General features: G+C 34.9%; 1 non-coding gene across 1 annotated transcript; it reads right to left on the reverse strand.

The window, feature by feature from the left end:
* Nucleotides 1-753: 753 nt before the first annotated feature.
* Nucleotides 754-860, reverse strand: LOC128042051 (small nucleolar RNA R71). Its single transcript, XR_008197259.1, has one exon. It is a non-coding gene; the product is annotated as a small nucleolar RNA R71 (small nucleolar RNA).
* Nucleotides 861-15,718: the final 14,858 nt, after the last annotated feature.

Genomic DNA, 15,718 nt, shown 5'->3' on the forward strand with positions numbered 1-15,718 from the left:
ATATTCTTTTTTACAGTCCCTGTGGGTACGATAACTCGACATTTACTTGTCACTTTATTACTTGTTGTGATTGTGTACACTTGCACATTTTCGTCGTTCCAAGTTTTTGGCGCCATTGTCGGGGACTGTTTTAAAAAAAAGCCATTATATGTGAATCTATTTTTACATTTTGGTTTATTTAGTTTCCTATTTAAATCTTTACTTGCTTAATCTTTCTGTGATTATTTCATATGTTTATGAGTATTGACCAGATTATCGACTTACTCCCTGTGGACCCTGAAATAGAACGAACCTTTCGACAGCGAAGAAGACAAGCGAACCAGAGAAGGACCGAAGAGATAAACTTTGAGAATATGAATCAAGGAAACGGAGCAAACCTTGCTCAGAATCCTATCCTTATTGCTGATGATAGGGATAGAGCTTTACGACAGTATTCCGTGTCAATATTTAACGATCTTAATCCGGGTATTAGGAGACCCAAAATTGAGGCACGACAATTCGAGCTTAAGTCAGTCATGTTCCAGATGCTTCAGACTGTGGGCAAATTCAGTGGAATGCCTACTGAAGATCCTCATCGTCATTTAAGACTATTTATGGAAGTGAGCGATTCTTTCAAGTTAGCCGGAGTACTCGAAGATGCATTACGACTGAAGCTGTTCCCATATTCGCTAAAGGACAGAGCTCGTGCCTGGTTGAACTCATTACCACAAAACTCCATTTCTACATGGTAAGAGTTAGCCGAGCAAGAATGCCAAGTTGAGGAATGAGATCACTGCCTTCCAACAAATGGATGATGAGTCCCTGTATGAGGCAGGGGAAAGGTACAAAGAGTTATTACGAAAGTGCCATCATCATGGAATCCCACATTGCATTCAACTTGAGACATTCTATAATGGTCTCAACACTCACACGAGGATGGTAGTGGACGCCTCTACTAATGGTGCTCTCCTTTCTAAGTCTTATAATGAGGCTTACAAAATTATTTAGAAGATTTTCAACAACAATTATCAATGGCCAACCAATTGAGCAGTGTTAGGAAGATGAGTCGCTGGAATACATGAAGTGGACGCTCTCACTTTAATCCCATCTCAGGTATCTTCAATATCCTCAATGCTTAAGAATCTTACCACTAATGGGTCTAACAGTTTTGCAGCCCAACCACCTAACTAATTTGAGAATATAGCCTATGTGTATTGTGGGGAAGGACATTTGTTAGAAGAATGTCCATTGAACCCCGAATCTGTATATTATATGGGTAACCAAAACCAAAACCGAGGGAGGCAAGGACTGCAATCCAACTTTTATAACTCATTGTGGCGAAATCACCAGAATTTTTCCTGGAGTAACCAAGGGGCTCGAACCAGTAACACTTATGCCCAGTCTAGACAAACTCAGCCGCCTAGTTTCCCCCAACAAGTTCAAAAACTAACCCAACCAGAACCATCCAATAGCTTAGAGAATCTATTGAAGGCATACATGGTGAAAAACGGTGCCACTCTAAGGAATTTAGGGAATTAAGTAGCCAGCTTGCTACTGAACTCAGGAACCGACCACAAAGTGCTCTACCTAGTGACACAGAGAATCCAAAAAATCTGGGGAAGGAACATTGTAAATCGTTGATATTTAGGAGCGGAAAGACAGTAGAGCCCAACATTGTCGAAGTTGAAAAGGAGCCAGCTGACGCTCAAGATTTATAAGAAGTTCAACCAAGTGTTGAAATTCCAATTTCACCAAAATCAGAATCTGCAAAACCCGACAAAGTAACCTCAGGACCAGTTAATTTTGATCAACTAATAATGTCGTTAGATGCAAAATTTTTGCCAAAGATGAATCAACTAGAACCAGTCCCAGTAATAAAACCACCACCACCACCCTACCCTTAAAGACTTCAGAAATAGAAGCAGGAGATTCAATTCAATAAGTTCCTTGACGTACTCAAGCAACTTCACATCAACTTCTCATTGGTTGAAGCACTTGAGCAAATGCCGAACTACGTCAAGTTCATAAACGATATCTTGTCTAAGAAACGAAGACTTGGAGAATTTGAGACGGTAGCTCTGATGAAGGAATGCAGTGCATATCTTTAAGACAAACTACCCCCAAAATTGAAGGATCTTGGATGTTTTACCATACCGTACAACATTGGAGCAACATATTGTGGTAAGACATTATGTGACTTAGGTGCAAGTGTCAACTTGATGCCTATGTCAATATTTAGGAAGTTGGTGATAGGAGAAGTTAGACCAACTACAGTTACGCTTCAACTAGTAGATCGATCCTTAGCACATCCAGAAAGAAAAATCGAGGACGTATTGGTACGTGTAGATAAGTTTATCTTTACTACTAACTTTGTAATTCTAGATTTTGAAGCAGACAAAAAAGTACCAATCATCCTAAGAAGGCCGTTCCTAGAAACTGGAAGGACCCTTATTGATGTGCAGAAGGGCGAGCTTACTATGCGTGTTCAAGATGATCAGGTAACATTTAACGTCTTTAAGTCTATGCGATTTCCTGACACAATGGATGATTGCTCTGCAGTGTCCGATTTAGAAGATTTAATAGTAGAGAAGGAACTCAACTGTGTTGAGGACCCACTGGAAAGAATTTTGACATTGGATCCTCCAAATGATAAAGAGGAGGATGAATACTTAGCTTTGCTAGAAGCTAATCAAAGGTGATTTAATCGGCAATCTCATTTTGAATCTTTGGAGTTAGAAAAGAGAGACTACTCCCAACCAAAAGCGTTGATCGATGAGCCACCTAAATTAGAACCCAATGTATTACCTTCTAATTTAAAATACGTTTATTTAGGTAACGCTTCTACTCTGCCTGTGATTGTTTCAGTAGAATTGACCACTAAGCAAGAAGAGGAACTTATCTTAGTTCTGAAATAATTCAAGAAGGCCATCGGATGGACCATAGCCGATATTCGCGGTATTAGTCCATCTATATGCATGCACAAGATTATCCTGGAATATGGAAAAAAAGGGACGATCGATGGACAACGGAGACTGAACCCCATCATGAAGGACGTAGTAAAAAAAGAGATCATCAAGTGATTAGATGCGGGTATCATCTATCCCATCTCAGACAGTTCATGGGTAAGCCCGATCCAGTGTGTGGCAAAAAAAAGAGGTATCACGGTCGTAGAGAACGAGAACAACGAGTTGATCCCGACTAGAACGGTTACGGGATGGAGAATTTGCATCGATTACCGGAAGTTGAACAAGGCGACTAGGAAAGATCACTTTCCTTTGTCGTTCTTGGACCAGATGCTGGATAGACTTGCAGGACGATATTACTATTGTTTTCTCGATGGATACTCAGGGTATAATCAAATTACAGTAGCACCGAAAGATCAACACAAAACGACATTCAACTACCCGTACGGTACGTTTGCATTTAGACACATGCCATTTGGTTTATGTAATTCACCTGCTACATTTCGAAAATGTATGATGTCTATTTTTACTGACATGGTTGAGAAATATTTGGAAGTTTTTATGGACGATTTTTCAGTATTCGGAGATACTTACGATGATTGCTTAGCCAATCTAACTAAGGTACTAAGGCAATGCGAAGAAACAAATCTCGTACTCAACTGGGAAAAGTACCATTTTATGGTACGAGAAAGAGTTTTTCTAGGGCATCGGATAACGAGACATGGGATCGAGGTAGACAAAGCAAAGGTAGACGTTATTGAGAAACTCCCACCTCCAACATCTGTAAAGGGTGTTAGGAGCTTTTTGGGCCACGCTGATTTTTATTAAAGATTTATCAATGACTTCTCCAAAGTTGCTAAACCTTTATGCAAATTATTGGAGAATGAATCTATATTCAAGTTTGATGTGGAATGCTTAAAAGCTTTCAATGATTTGAAGAGTCGATTAGTCAGGGCACCATAATCGTCACACCAGAATGGGGTTTGCCATTCGAATTGATGTGTGACGCAAGTGACTTCGCAATTGGAGCAGTCTTGGACCAACGAAGGAACAAAGTTTTTCATCCCATCTACTATGCAAGTCGAACCCTAAGAGGAGCTCAACTGAATTATACAGTAACAGAAAAAGAGTTACTTGCTATTGTGTTTGCTTTCGACAAGTTTCAATCTTATTTGGTAGGTACCAAAGTGACTGTCTATACAGACCACTCGGCAATTAAGTATTTACTTGAGAAGAAAGACGCTAAGCCGAGGCTGATCCGATGGGTACTTCTACTTCAAGAGTTCGATCTAGAAATTCAATATCAAAAGGGAGTCGAAAATCAAGTAGCAGATCACTTGTCCAGATTGGAGCCACAAGAAGGGAATTCTCCTTTTATACCAATTCAGGATATGTTTCCAGACGGACATATCCTGAAGGTAAATCATGTCCATAATACCCCTTGGTTTGCTGATATTGCTAACTATTTAGCTTGTGATTTGATGCCAATTGATAAGATGTATCAACAAAGGAAAAAGTTTCTTCACGATGTGAAATACTATTTCTGATGTGTTTAAAAAGTGTGCAGATCAGATGATCAGGAGATGCGTGGCAGAAGATGAAATACCGAAGATTTTATACCATTGTCACTCAGCTCCAAGTGGGGGACACTTTGAAGGTACACGTACAGCGGCCAAAGTATTGCAAGCCAGATTCTTTTGGCCAACACTATTCAAGGATGCATATGCTTACGTGAAGAGCTGTGATCAATGTCAAAGGATTGGAAATGTCACCAAAAGAAATGAGATGCCTCGAACAAATATTATTGAGGTAGAGTTGTTCGATGTATGGGGTATTGACTTTCTTGGTCCTTTTCCTTCGTCTTGTGGTCACAAGTACATACTAGTAGCAGTAGACTATGTGTCTAAGTGGGTCGAGGCTGAGGCATATCCGACAAACGATGCTAAGGTTGTGATGAAGTTTCTACAGAAGCATGTGTTCACAAGGTTTTGAACCCCAAGAGCTATCATCAGTGATAAAGGATCCCACTTTGTGAACAAGTGGTTAAAATGGTTATTAGACAAGCACGGAGTGAAACACAAGGTTGCAACAACTTACCATCCGTAGACAAATGGGCAAGCTAAACTGGCAAATAAGGAGATCAAAGGCATACTTGAGAAGGTAGTCTGCCTGATCCGACGAGATTGGTCCACAAGATTAGATGATGCTTTATGGGCTTACAGAACAGCATGCAAGACACTGTTAAGGATGTCACCCTATAGGTTGGTCTTTGGGAAAGCCTACCATCTACCGTTGGAGTTAGAACACAAAGCTTATTGGGCTCTTCAACAGCTTAATTTGGATCCTAAGCTCGTGAAAGAGAAATGAACGTTCCAACTCAATGAGTTAGAAGAGTTCCGAATGTTCTCATATGAAAATGTCAAGTTACTTAAAGAAAGACTCAAGAAATGGCATGAAAACCACATTCGAGTTCGAGAATTTGAAGCAGGTCAGCAAGTATTGTTGTTTAATTCTAGATTTAAGTTCTTTCCAGGAAAGCTAAAATCACGTTGGTTTGGTCCATTTACGATTCACCAAGTCTATCCATACGGAGTTATTAAACTCCAAGGTAAGGGAGGTAATTTCTGAGTTAATGCCCAGCGCCTGAAACATTATTGGGGAGATAAAATTGAACAGGATAAAATCATGTTCATTTTGTCGGATACTTAATTTTTCATTTTTCTTTTTCAATAAAAGATTTAGGGTATATTTTCGAGTAAATTATTTTTAAATAAATTATGTTTAAGAGATTAGAACTTAAGCGGAACCATTTGTAACCCCTCCAATCTTTCATGGGAATTTATTTTGACATAATTTTCCAAGAAATTATCCCTAAATGGAAAAATAAAATTTTTTGAAACAAGAAAAACAAACTTTTAGTTTCAAATAAAAGGGTCAAAAAACTTTTAGTTTCAAATAAAAGGGTTAATTTTGATCTAAGTTCTAATTTGCAACTCAATTTTAAATTTTCATTAAGTCTAGGGACTTAATTGAATTTTTTAAATATAGTCGCTCTTTTCGTAAATAAAAAAACTAGGGCTTTTCTTTGTGAATATTTTCAAAATATCTTTAATATTATTAATAATTTGATAAACTTTAATATATAATTATATTATTTATAATTTATATATTAATTGTTGTCAACTTAGCATAAAATTAGGATTAATGAGGAATTTTTTATTTCTGCACAATAAAATAAGATATGGGAATCAAAAGTAAATATGGAGAAGTAGTAAAGTCAAAGTGTGGCAATAGGTATATACATGTCTAGCATTAGATCTAGGAAGAGCTTGGTACTGAAGTAGTCAAATTGACTCACCTCCTCTTTTCTGGAATCCTACATGGTGTATAGTATCTATTCACTTCAAACAATAAGGACATTGTTCATTTTAAGTTTGGGGGGTCGAAAATTGAAATTTTTTCCACTCAGAATAAAATTTTTCTTTTAATTATGATTATGATATATTTTTGTTCAATAAATTTGAATTTTGTTAAGTATGCTAAATTTAAGTATGAATAAAGTTTGATTATTTCAATAAATTGTTATGTTAGCTTAATAATGACATGAAATGTATTTCTACTAAAGCATGCAAATCATACTATAAATTTTAGTTCTTTAGGAAAGTTAGGCATGCATGAAAGTTTAAGTCTTTAGAATTGACTTAGTAGTTTCTTGAGCCGAAATCCTAGGAAGCATGGAACGTTGAAAACGATTTAGGCAACTGTTGTTTGGACTGTTTGAGCCTTTCAAGCCAACCATGATGAAATTTTTATCTTTTGAAACCCAACTTTGAGACTTTATGGCCTAATTTTATTTGAACCCTTACAAAGTTAGCCATCACTTTTCTTAATTATCTTAAAAATGTCCCAAACACTAGACTCAGTACTATTCAGAGTATTCTTTGAAAATAAGTTTGGGGAAGTTGCAAAGAAGTATGAAATACTCTAAAAATTGTAGTACATGCAGTAAAATACTCGAAAAAAAAAGCATATGTGCTTGAAGTAAATTGCACTAAAGAGCATGTGAAAAGGAAAGAAAAGTTGATGTATTGAAGTTAATTATTTCGAAAGGTCCGATACAAGCTAAGTCTAGATTTTTTTTTAAAACCTAAAATTATCTATCTTTTACCTACCCTTAAGCCTAGCCACGTTACAACCTTGTTAAAGACCTATTGATTCAAAGCTCAAATGTTACCTACATTAGTAGAGAGAAATTGCTCTGTTCAACATATAAAGATATCAATTAAGCTTAATGATTGCAGTTTAATTTTGAATAAGGGATTAAAATCAAATTGGTAAGGATTAACATGTCTTTATTAAGAAACATTTAGTCTAATTTTGCTATTGTAGTAATTGTTGAGATTAATTTGAACGATATATATACTTGAGTAGCATAATTATAAAATTTATCGTTTTTGAGCATAAGTATATTGATTTCATGATTTTGGGACGAATGTTGTTCTGAAGGAGTTTTTCAAAAAGTGTTTCAGAGAAATTTCTTTTCAAATTTGTGCATTACTCGGGAAGAGCAATGAATTAAGTTTGGGGGTGTGAAAACACAAAAATTTATATGTTTTTACATGCCCTTTTTAACTTAAAATCATGCTATTTCGGTTAAATTCTTGTCGAAAAATAATTAAATATTATAAAATAATTAAATTATGTTAAAAATATGAACATGAAGAATTTTAATTAATTTTATAGTTAATTTTTATTAATTTTGACTATTTTCGACAGATTCGCACAAAAGGCGAAAATTAGCTCGGCAGACAATGCTCGAAGAATAAAACCGAGAAGCAATTTGAAGCATCGAGGAAAATTTATTTCCAGCCTAAGATGGTCCAAAAATGTGTGTTAATTCATAATATAATTCATTTTAATTTATCCCCAATTTAATTTGGGCTAAATAAATTATTATTAATTAATTATGGAAAAAAAGGGTCTAGTTGAACAGCATTAATTGAACCGAATCTAGTGAACCGAACCAGCCACTAATTGGGCTGCCCAAAATCGTCCATATACTGACCCAAATCATCATTTTAGCTGACTAAATAAGCTTGCAAAGAATCCCTTGAAGAACTTTCGACCTTGCATTCAAACCCCTCCAAAAAATGCGACTTTATGGATTTGCCCCAGGCTATTTTTAGCAAAGTTGTATCTCTCAACTTTCCCATGTGTGTGGCCAGCCAAGGGGGTCTCTTTGGCTGATGGAATTTTCTATTTTTAGCAGCCACAATCAGCTATAAAAGCCACCCCTTGCTGATCATTCAACTTATCCCTCACCCTCTCATTCTCTCTTCTCCTCTCTCATTTTCTCTCAACTTTTCCTTCGCATTTTCCCTTTTCTTCAAGTGCCAATTTCTTCTCTTGAGAAAGAGGTCCTCATCAGCCATTGATGAGCAGCAATTACAGTGTTCATAAGCCACCTTGATAGCAGAGGACAACAGAGAACAAAGAACGGAGAAATCAATCAAGCCACGAAAAAACACCAGATTTGCTTCTTGTTCCCTATCTCTTTAAATATCGTTGTTGTTTTGACAAACATGTTTATGAATATTTATGCTATTGAAATGGTTATTTTAATCGTTAGATAACTAATGAATTAATTATTAAATCGTATTGAAATTGTAATTAATCAACACAATACTTAATTAGTGCATGTTTATTCTTCTAAAGTGTTAATTTAGCATTGTATTTGGCGATACATATGCCTTGCATAACTTGCAAGATTATTATGATTAAACTGTTTCAAGGTAGAAATACTCTGTTACCTCACTTGATCTTTTATATGCTTGTGAAGATTGATTAATAGCTTGGATTGACATTGAGAAATGTTCAAGAGATTGATTAATTTAATAAGTATGTATGAGCAGTAGTTAGCAAATTACCGAGTTGCCGTGAATTTGTTCGTATCAGTATAAACATAAGTTTAATAATTCTAAGTTAAAGGAATGTAATTAATCCAACACAATTATATCATCTTGATTAAACCTTATTTGAAATCGTGCATTAGAACCTTTTTATTTTTAAATTTCTTTTTTTACTTTGTTTTTAACCCTTAGTTTTTAATCATCTTTAAACCAAAATATTTTCCATCACCAAAGTGTTTTAACATTAATTTCATAAATATTCTTTTTTACAGTCTCTGTGGGTACGATAACTCGACATTTACTTGTCACTTTATTACTTGTTGCGATTGTGTACACTTGCACATTTTTGTTGTTCCACATCGCCCCATACAACTTCCGGTACAATGTTTCTAACACGACAAACCCCCAACTAGATTCGCCAGCTGCTTTAAAATCAACGAGTTTCAGCAGGCACCTCAAATTTACGATGTTTCGTGACAAGTCCGGCATCAGATAACCTCCAATCATCTCAAGAATGTATTCCTGAGCATATCGTATTCTTTCTACTTCAGTCGAATCATTCCCTGGCTCCGGGAATGTGTCTCGTAACCAGCTTATCTCAATCTGACCTCCGTAAATATTATCCAGCATACGGCTCCCCAATCAGCAGATTAAACAGACCCGGTGAGTGCGGACCCATCCACTGACAATCCCAATTGTAATTGCACATCTTCCAAAGTGATGGTACACTCTCCGTATGGAAGATGAAATGTGTGCAACTCGGGTCTCCACCTCTTTATCAACGCGCTGATGAGTTTTGGGTCCAACTTGCACCCCCGGCCTATAGTGGCCACAAGCCAAAAACTCGCTTCCCTCAAGTAATTTTCTATCAATGGTGATGGAGAACCAGATAAATTACGAATATAACACTGTAACACCCGATTTATAGACTATTATGAAAAATTATAAAATAAAAATTAATTAAATTACATAAATGAAAAAAATATTAAATATTATTCAAAAATTAAAATTAAGCTTTACCATTCTCATTTGTTCGACGAAAATATGTTTATGATCGAGACAAATTAATTCTCCGGCCATTGCTAACACAATCAAATATTTTTGAAATTATAAAAAAAATACTAATTCAGAAAGAAATTAAAGAGAGCTTTGTGAAATTTAGATAGAAATTTGAAGAAATATTGTGTGAAAAAATAGAAGGGGTTTTATAGGTTTTTTTTACCGTTGGACCTCCAACGGTCAAAAACTCAAATAGCTGTTGGGAAAAAAACACGGGTTAAAACGCGTCCCTAGAGGAGCGATTTTGCCACATCAACAAAGCACGTCCACGGGGGCGCATTTTGTGTTGACAGAAAAAATAGTAGCAAGGTTGGTTCTAGTCGAGGAGGTCAGAAATTAAATAATTCTTTAAGGGGACTCGAAAGCCACTTCAAATCTATTGGGAATTCTCGTATACCTCTAGTTGAATCTACGGAGGCGGTGATGAATCTTATTTTGTCCTAAATGGTGAATGAAATAGGAAATGGAATGTAAGAAGAGGCAGCTTCCAAATTAGACGGTGTTGCTAATTCTCGACAATAATGGTATGACCCTAATTTTCTTTTTATTTTTCATGAATTTCTCAATTTTTTTCTTGAAACTGTCAAGGTTGTGCTAGTGCCAGATTTTCTCGTGTTTTTTGAGAATATAATATAAAATAAAAGCCAGGCATCATTATTTTACTTGAACCCAGAGTAAGTGGGACCAAAGCAGATAAAATTATTACACAATTGGGTTTCTATTACTTTCATCGTGTGGCGGCAATAGGCTACTCTAGGGGTATTTGGATTGGTTGGAAAAATTCAGTTCGGGTTGAGGGGGTTCGCAATCACCCTCAGTTTATTCTTGCCCAGGTTTGGTCTGTTTCCTCTTTGTGCCAGTTTTTGTTTCTTTCGTGTATGGGAGCCCAAATCTTTAGAAGCGTAAGGACTTATAAAAGGATCTTAGTTTAGCAATTCCCGTGGGGAAAATTCCATGGATGGCTATCGGTTATTTCAATACAATCTTGTCAACTAATGAGAAAATGGGTGGTTTTTCACCTGGTAGGAGATGTTCCCAATTTGGTAATTTTGTGGATATGGCCAAATTACATGATTTGGGGTTTAAGGGTCCTCCTTTTACATGGCACAGAGGTAGGCTCTTTGAGAGATTGGATTATGCACTGGGGAATGAGGCATGGATCAAATATATTTCGAATAGCTTGATTACCCATCTTCTCAAGATTAAACCTGACCATAGGCCTCTCATTCTCCACCTTAATATCGAGATTTCTTTGCCTAGAGAAAGGCCATTTAGGTTTTTGGTAGGTTGGGTCGAACAGCTTGAGTTTGGGGATTTTGTGAATGATAAATGGCATTTTAGCGAGACTATGTCAGAAGCTTTAGCAAAATTTACCTAGTGCTTAAAGGAGTGGAATAAATCAGTTTATGGACATATCACCACTCATAAGAGGAAGTTGTTACACTAATTAACAAATATTTAGCGACGTATGGACTTTTCTGGCTCAAATTGGTTAGCTCAATCAGAAATGGGCGTCAAACAAAAATTGGAGAATGTACCGCATTATGAAGAAATCCTTTGGAAACAAAAGGCAAAATGTCACAACACTAAGTTTTTTCATGCCCGCACCTTACAATAGAGGAATAATAATCGCATTACCACTATTCGTAATTCCTCTAGTGAATGGATTTTCAACCTGGAGGCCATTGAGTCGGAGGCAACAAATTTCTATCAAAAATTATATTGGGAGAATCCTAGGCCCATGGGGAACTTTCCTCTAAGTAGATTCCCTCAGCTCGATCCTTGTGATATAGAATTTTTTTGGGAAAAATGGTCACGAATGATGAAATTAAGATTGCACTATTTAACATGGCACCGCTAAAAGCTCCAAGCAATGATGGCTTCCATGCTCTTTTCGTTCAGAAGTAGTGGGGTACTGTTGGGACAACTATTTGTGAATGGGTTAAAAGGGTCTTCAACGGAGGTGTTATTGATGCTGTGTTGAATAATACACTAATTGTTCTCATTCCCAAGATTCTCCAGAAGAGTTTACTCAATTTTGGCCCATAAGTCTCTATTCAGCTCTTTACAAATTGGTGATAAAGGTAATAACTAATCGTTTTAAGCTCATATTTTCGAAAATTATTGCTCAAGAGCAGATAGGATTTATTGCAGGCAAAAATATTATCGATAATATTATCATTGCATAAGAAATTATTCATTCCATGTAATTTAATAATAAAATGAAGTGGATGACGATCAAAATTAATTTGAAAAAAGTCTATGGCTGAGTGAGATGGGACTTCATCAATGTTTCACTTCAGGCGACAGGTATCCCACATTATCTCAAAAATGTTATTGTATCTGCTATTTCTAATTCTACCAGGCAGATTTTGTAAAATGGAGTTCCGACGTCTAAATTCAAGCTTTTTAGGGGAATTCAACATGGATGTCCACTTTCTTTCTATTTATTTGTGCTCTACATAGAATGGCTAGGTCACTCTATTAATTCGGCTTTGTTAAATGGAGAGTGGAGCCCTATACACTTGTCCCATTCAGGACTGACCCTCTTTCATATGTTTTTCGCTAATGATCTAGTTATTTTTAACAAAGCGGATGTGAAGCATGGCAGATTGTTAAAGGAAATTTTGGATAATTTTTGCGATGTCTTTAGACATAAGGTCAATGCTAGGAAAACTAATATGCTCTTTTCTAAAGTAGTTGAAGAGTCTGACCAATATGCTCAGTAACTTGCTTGGCTTCGAAAAGGTACAAAATCTTGGACATTATCTTGGAGTTCCCATTTTCCATCAAAGGGTTATAAATAGTACTATGCATTTTTTGGTTGAAAAAAAACTGCATGAAGCTGCAGAGTTGGGACACTAGGTAGTTATCTATTACGAGTCGAGCTACTTTAGTGCAGTCGATGCTATTTTCAATTCCTAGCTATTTTATGCAATCCATGATGATCCTTAAGAAAATCTGCGACGAAATTGAATTCATAGTGAGGAAGTTTATTTGGGGAGCTTCTGATAACAAAAAGATGTCCTTAGTAGGTTGGGATTCTATATGCCAACCCAAGTGGTGTGGAGGTCTTGGCTTGAGATAATTACGTGATCAAAATATTTCTTTTCTATTGAAGCTTAGATATAAAGTGGTGGCTGATGATGAAACGTTATGCGTTCGTGTTCTCAAATCAAAATATAGGTTGAATGGATCTATTCCAGATAGCATTACGAAGGATAGAAGCCCTTTCCTTTGGAAGTCGCTCTCAAAAGTTTGGACTCTTTTACGAGAAAACCTTATTTGGTCTGTCAGGAATGAGAATAAAATATGTTGTTGGAAGGACTCTTGGATACAAATATTGTAATGACCCAAAATTCACGGGCATCAGAAAAGTATATTATCGAGCCTCCGTCTTAATGAAATGGGTTCGTAAATAATTATTAGAAATATTTATGAGTCTAGCAGTGTGTTTAACTAGGTTTTAATTAAGTTAATTTAGCTTAATTAAGGGAAATTAGGAAAAAAAGGACTAAAAAAAGGGGGTAAAAGTTTAATTATAGATTAGAAGAAAATAATAGGGACCTAATGGGCAATTAAGCCACAATTGGAGGTTGAGGCGGCATAAGATTGTAAAATTCTTAGATTTTTACATGATTTAATTATATAAATATATAAATTAATTATAAAGTATATTATTAAATTAATTATATTATAATTAAATAAAGACAAATGTATGGTGTTGATCAAACACGTGTAATAATATGTATGTGTACAATTGTAATACATGTTTTGATATTAAATAGATATTTATTTTAATTATTATTATATTAAATAAATTAATTTAATAAACAAATAAAAGAAAACGAAATGAAATAAAAGAGAAACAAAGTAAGGAAAGAACATAACCATTTTGAAACAGAGTAGGGAAAGGAGAAAATAAAAGAAAAAGAAAAACTAGAGTTTGAAGGTTTAAAGCTTTAGTAGGTAAGTCAATTAAGTCTATTTCTCTTAATTTTGATGTTTTAGAAGCTTTAGAATAAGGTTTTGTTGAATTTAAGTTGAAGTTTTGAAAGTTCTCGGGTTTTTAATATAATTTATGTTGAACAAAATGATGAATTAGGGCTTAATTGATAGAATTTATAGTTAGAATTGATTAAGGGATTAAATTGTAAAAAAAGCTATAAAGAAAATTTAAATTAGGGTTTTAATATGAACATTGAATAATTAAGTTGAATTTGGTAGGAATTGAATAAAAATTCAATTATTTAATATAAATTTGTGTCGTATTAATAATGAAAAATTATTATTATTTTCGTAGCTAACAAAGAACCCGAGGCATCGGCACACAAAGGAAAGGAAAAGGCTATCGAGGACTAAAATGAGAAATTCACTGTTCTTATTACTATAAATCAAACTACTATTTATTAAATGTTATATTTAAATTTATGTGTATGGTAAGTAAAATTTTAAGGTAAGTATCAATATTGAAATGAATGAAATTTAGATGAAGTATGATTATGTATGAATATTTAATAGTATATTGTTGGAAAGTGGAAAATTGTATCGAACTGAATTGTACATTGAAAGTGAAATTGAAATTGAGAAAGTGATTTGAATACCCTATTAACTAATTGGGCTTAGTCAGATATAACTGGCATGCCATAGGATTAGAAGAGTACGGGAATTTATCGGCTTTGCCGATCAGGCACTATATGTGTCGTATTAGGCACCACGTGTGTCGTTTCAGGCACTTTATGTGTTGTATACTGCTTCTGATATATTGATCTGGTACTGAGTACCATTTTAGGCACAAAGTGCCGTATTGGTGTGTTTGGTTGGAATCCGTGTATTCGCCAAGGTCCAGGTTTGTTAATAGGGTGAATAATCGAAATGTGAGAATTGAATAAATTTGATTGATAGTACGACTGAAAGTATAAGAAAGAAATTGTTAGTCGAATTGTGAGATTTGAAAGCATGAACCTAAGGTTCATGAATTGATCAAATTCAAGTTATTAATATATGATATTGTTGATGAATTACTATATGAAATATGAAACTGAATATAAATTAGTTCTTATGAGTTATAAATTTTACATGTTTAATGTTATGATTAATATTTATAATTCATTAAAGTTATATAGTTTGAATTATGGTAATACCACTGAGTATGAAATACTCAGCATACGGTTGTTTCCGTGCGCAGGTCAATAGAAATCAAAGGTCCCGGTTTAGCATCCAGATCAATCCCGATTTCAGAGACAATTTGGTGATGTAATCTTTCTTTTGGTAAAAGTGACATGTACTTAGGTATTATATAAATTATGTACTTAAGTCTTGTAACTTTGGTTGTAAAATGATGTCTAATATGGATTATAAGTATGAAATGAAATAATATGACATCTTTGGTAAAATGTGGCATGAAACTAAAATAGAAATGAATGAAATTATTAGTTCAATTAAAAGTTATTTATGAATGATCAAGCAGATAAATTGTTAAATTAATGTTGTAGGCATAATTAGGTATGTTTGAGTGTGGAGATGTATGGGTTGTTATATTGGTTGCAAATTGGTTATGGTTTGAAATTGCAGGGAAGGTTAGATAATTATAAATGGGTTATATTGAGTTTCTAAAAAAAAATAATTTTTCGGAGCACTCGAACAAGTCCCGATCCACTTATAATACGTATTCTGAGTCTCGAAAGTCCATGAAAGGGACTAAATCATTAAATTTATTTGTGAATTTAATCGCAAATTATCCAATAAATTTGATAATGCCTCGTAACCCTATTCCGGCGACATATGGGGTTAAGGGGTGTTACAAAT

This window comes from Gossypium raimondii, chromosome 6 (genome assembly GCF_025698545.1).
Source record: "Gossypium raimondii isolate GPD5lz chromosome 6, ASM2569854v1, whole genome shotgun sequence".
Classification (NCBI taxonomy): domain Eukaryota; kingdom Viridiplantae; phylum Streptophyta; class Magnoliopsida; order Malvales; family Malvaceae; genus Gossypium; species Gossypium raimondii.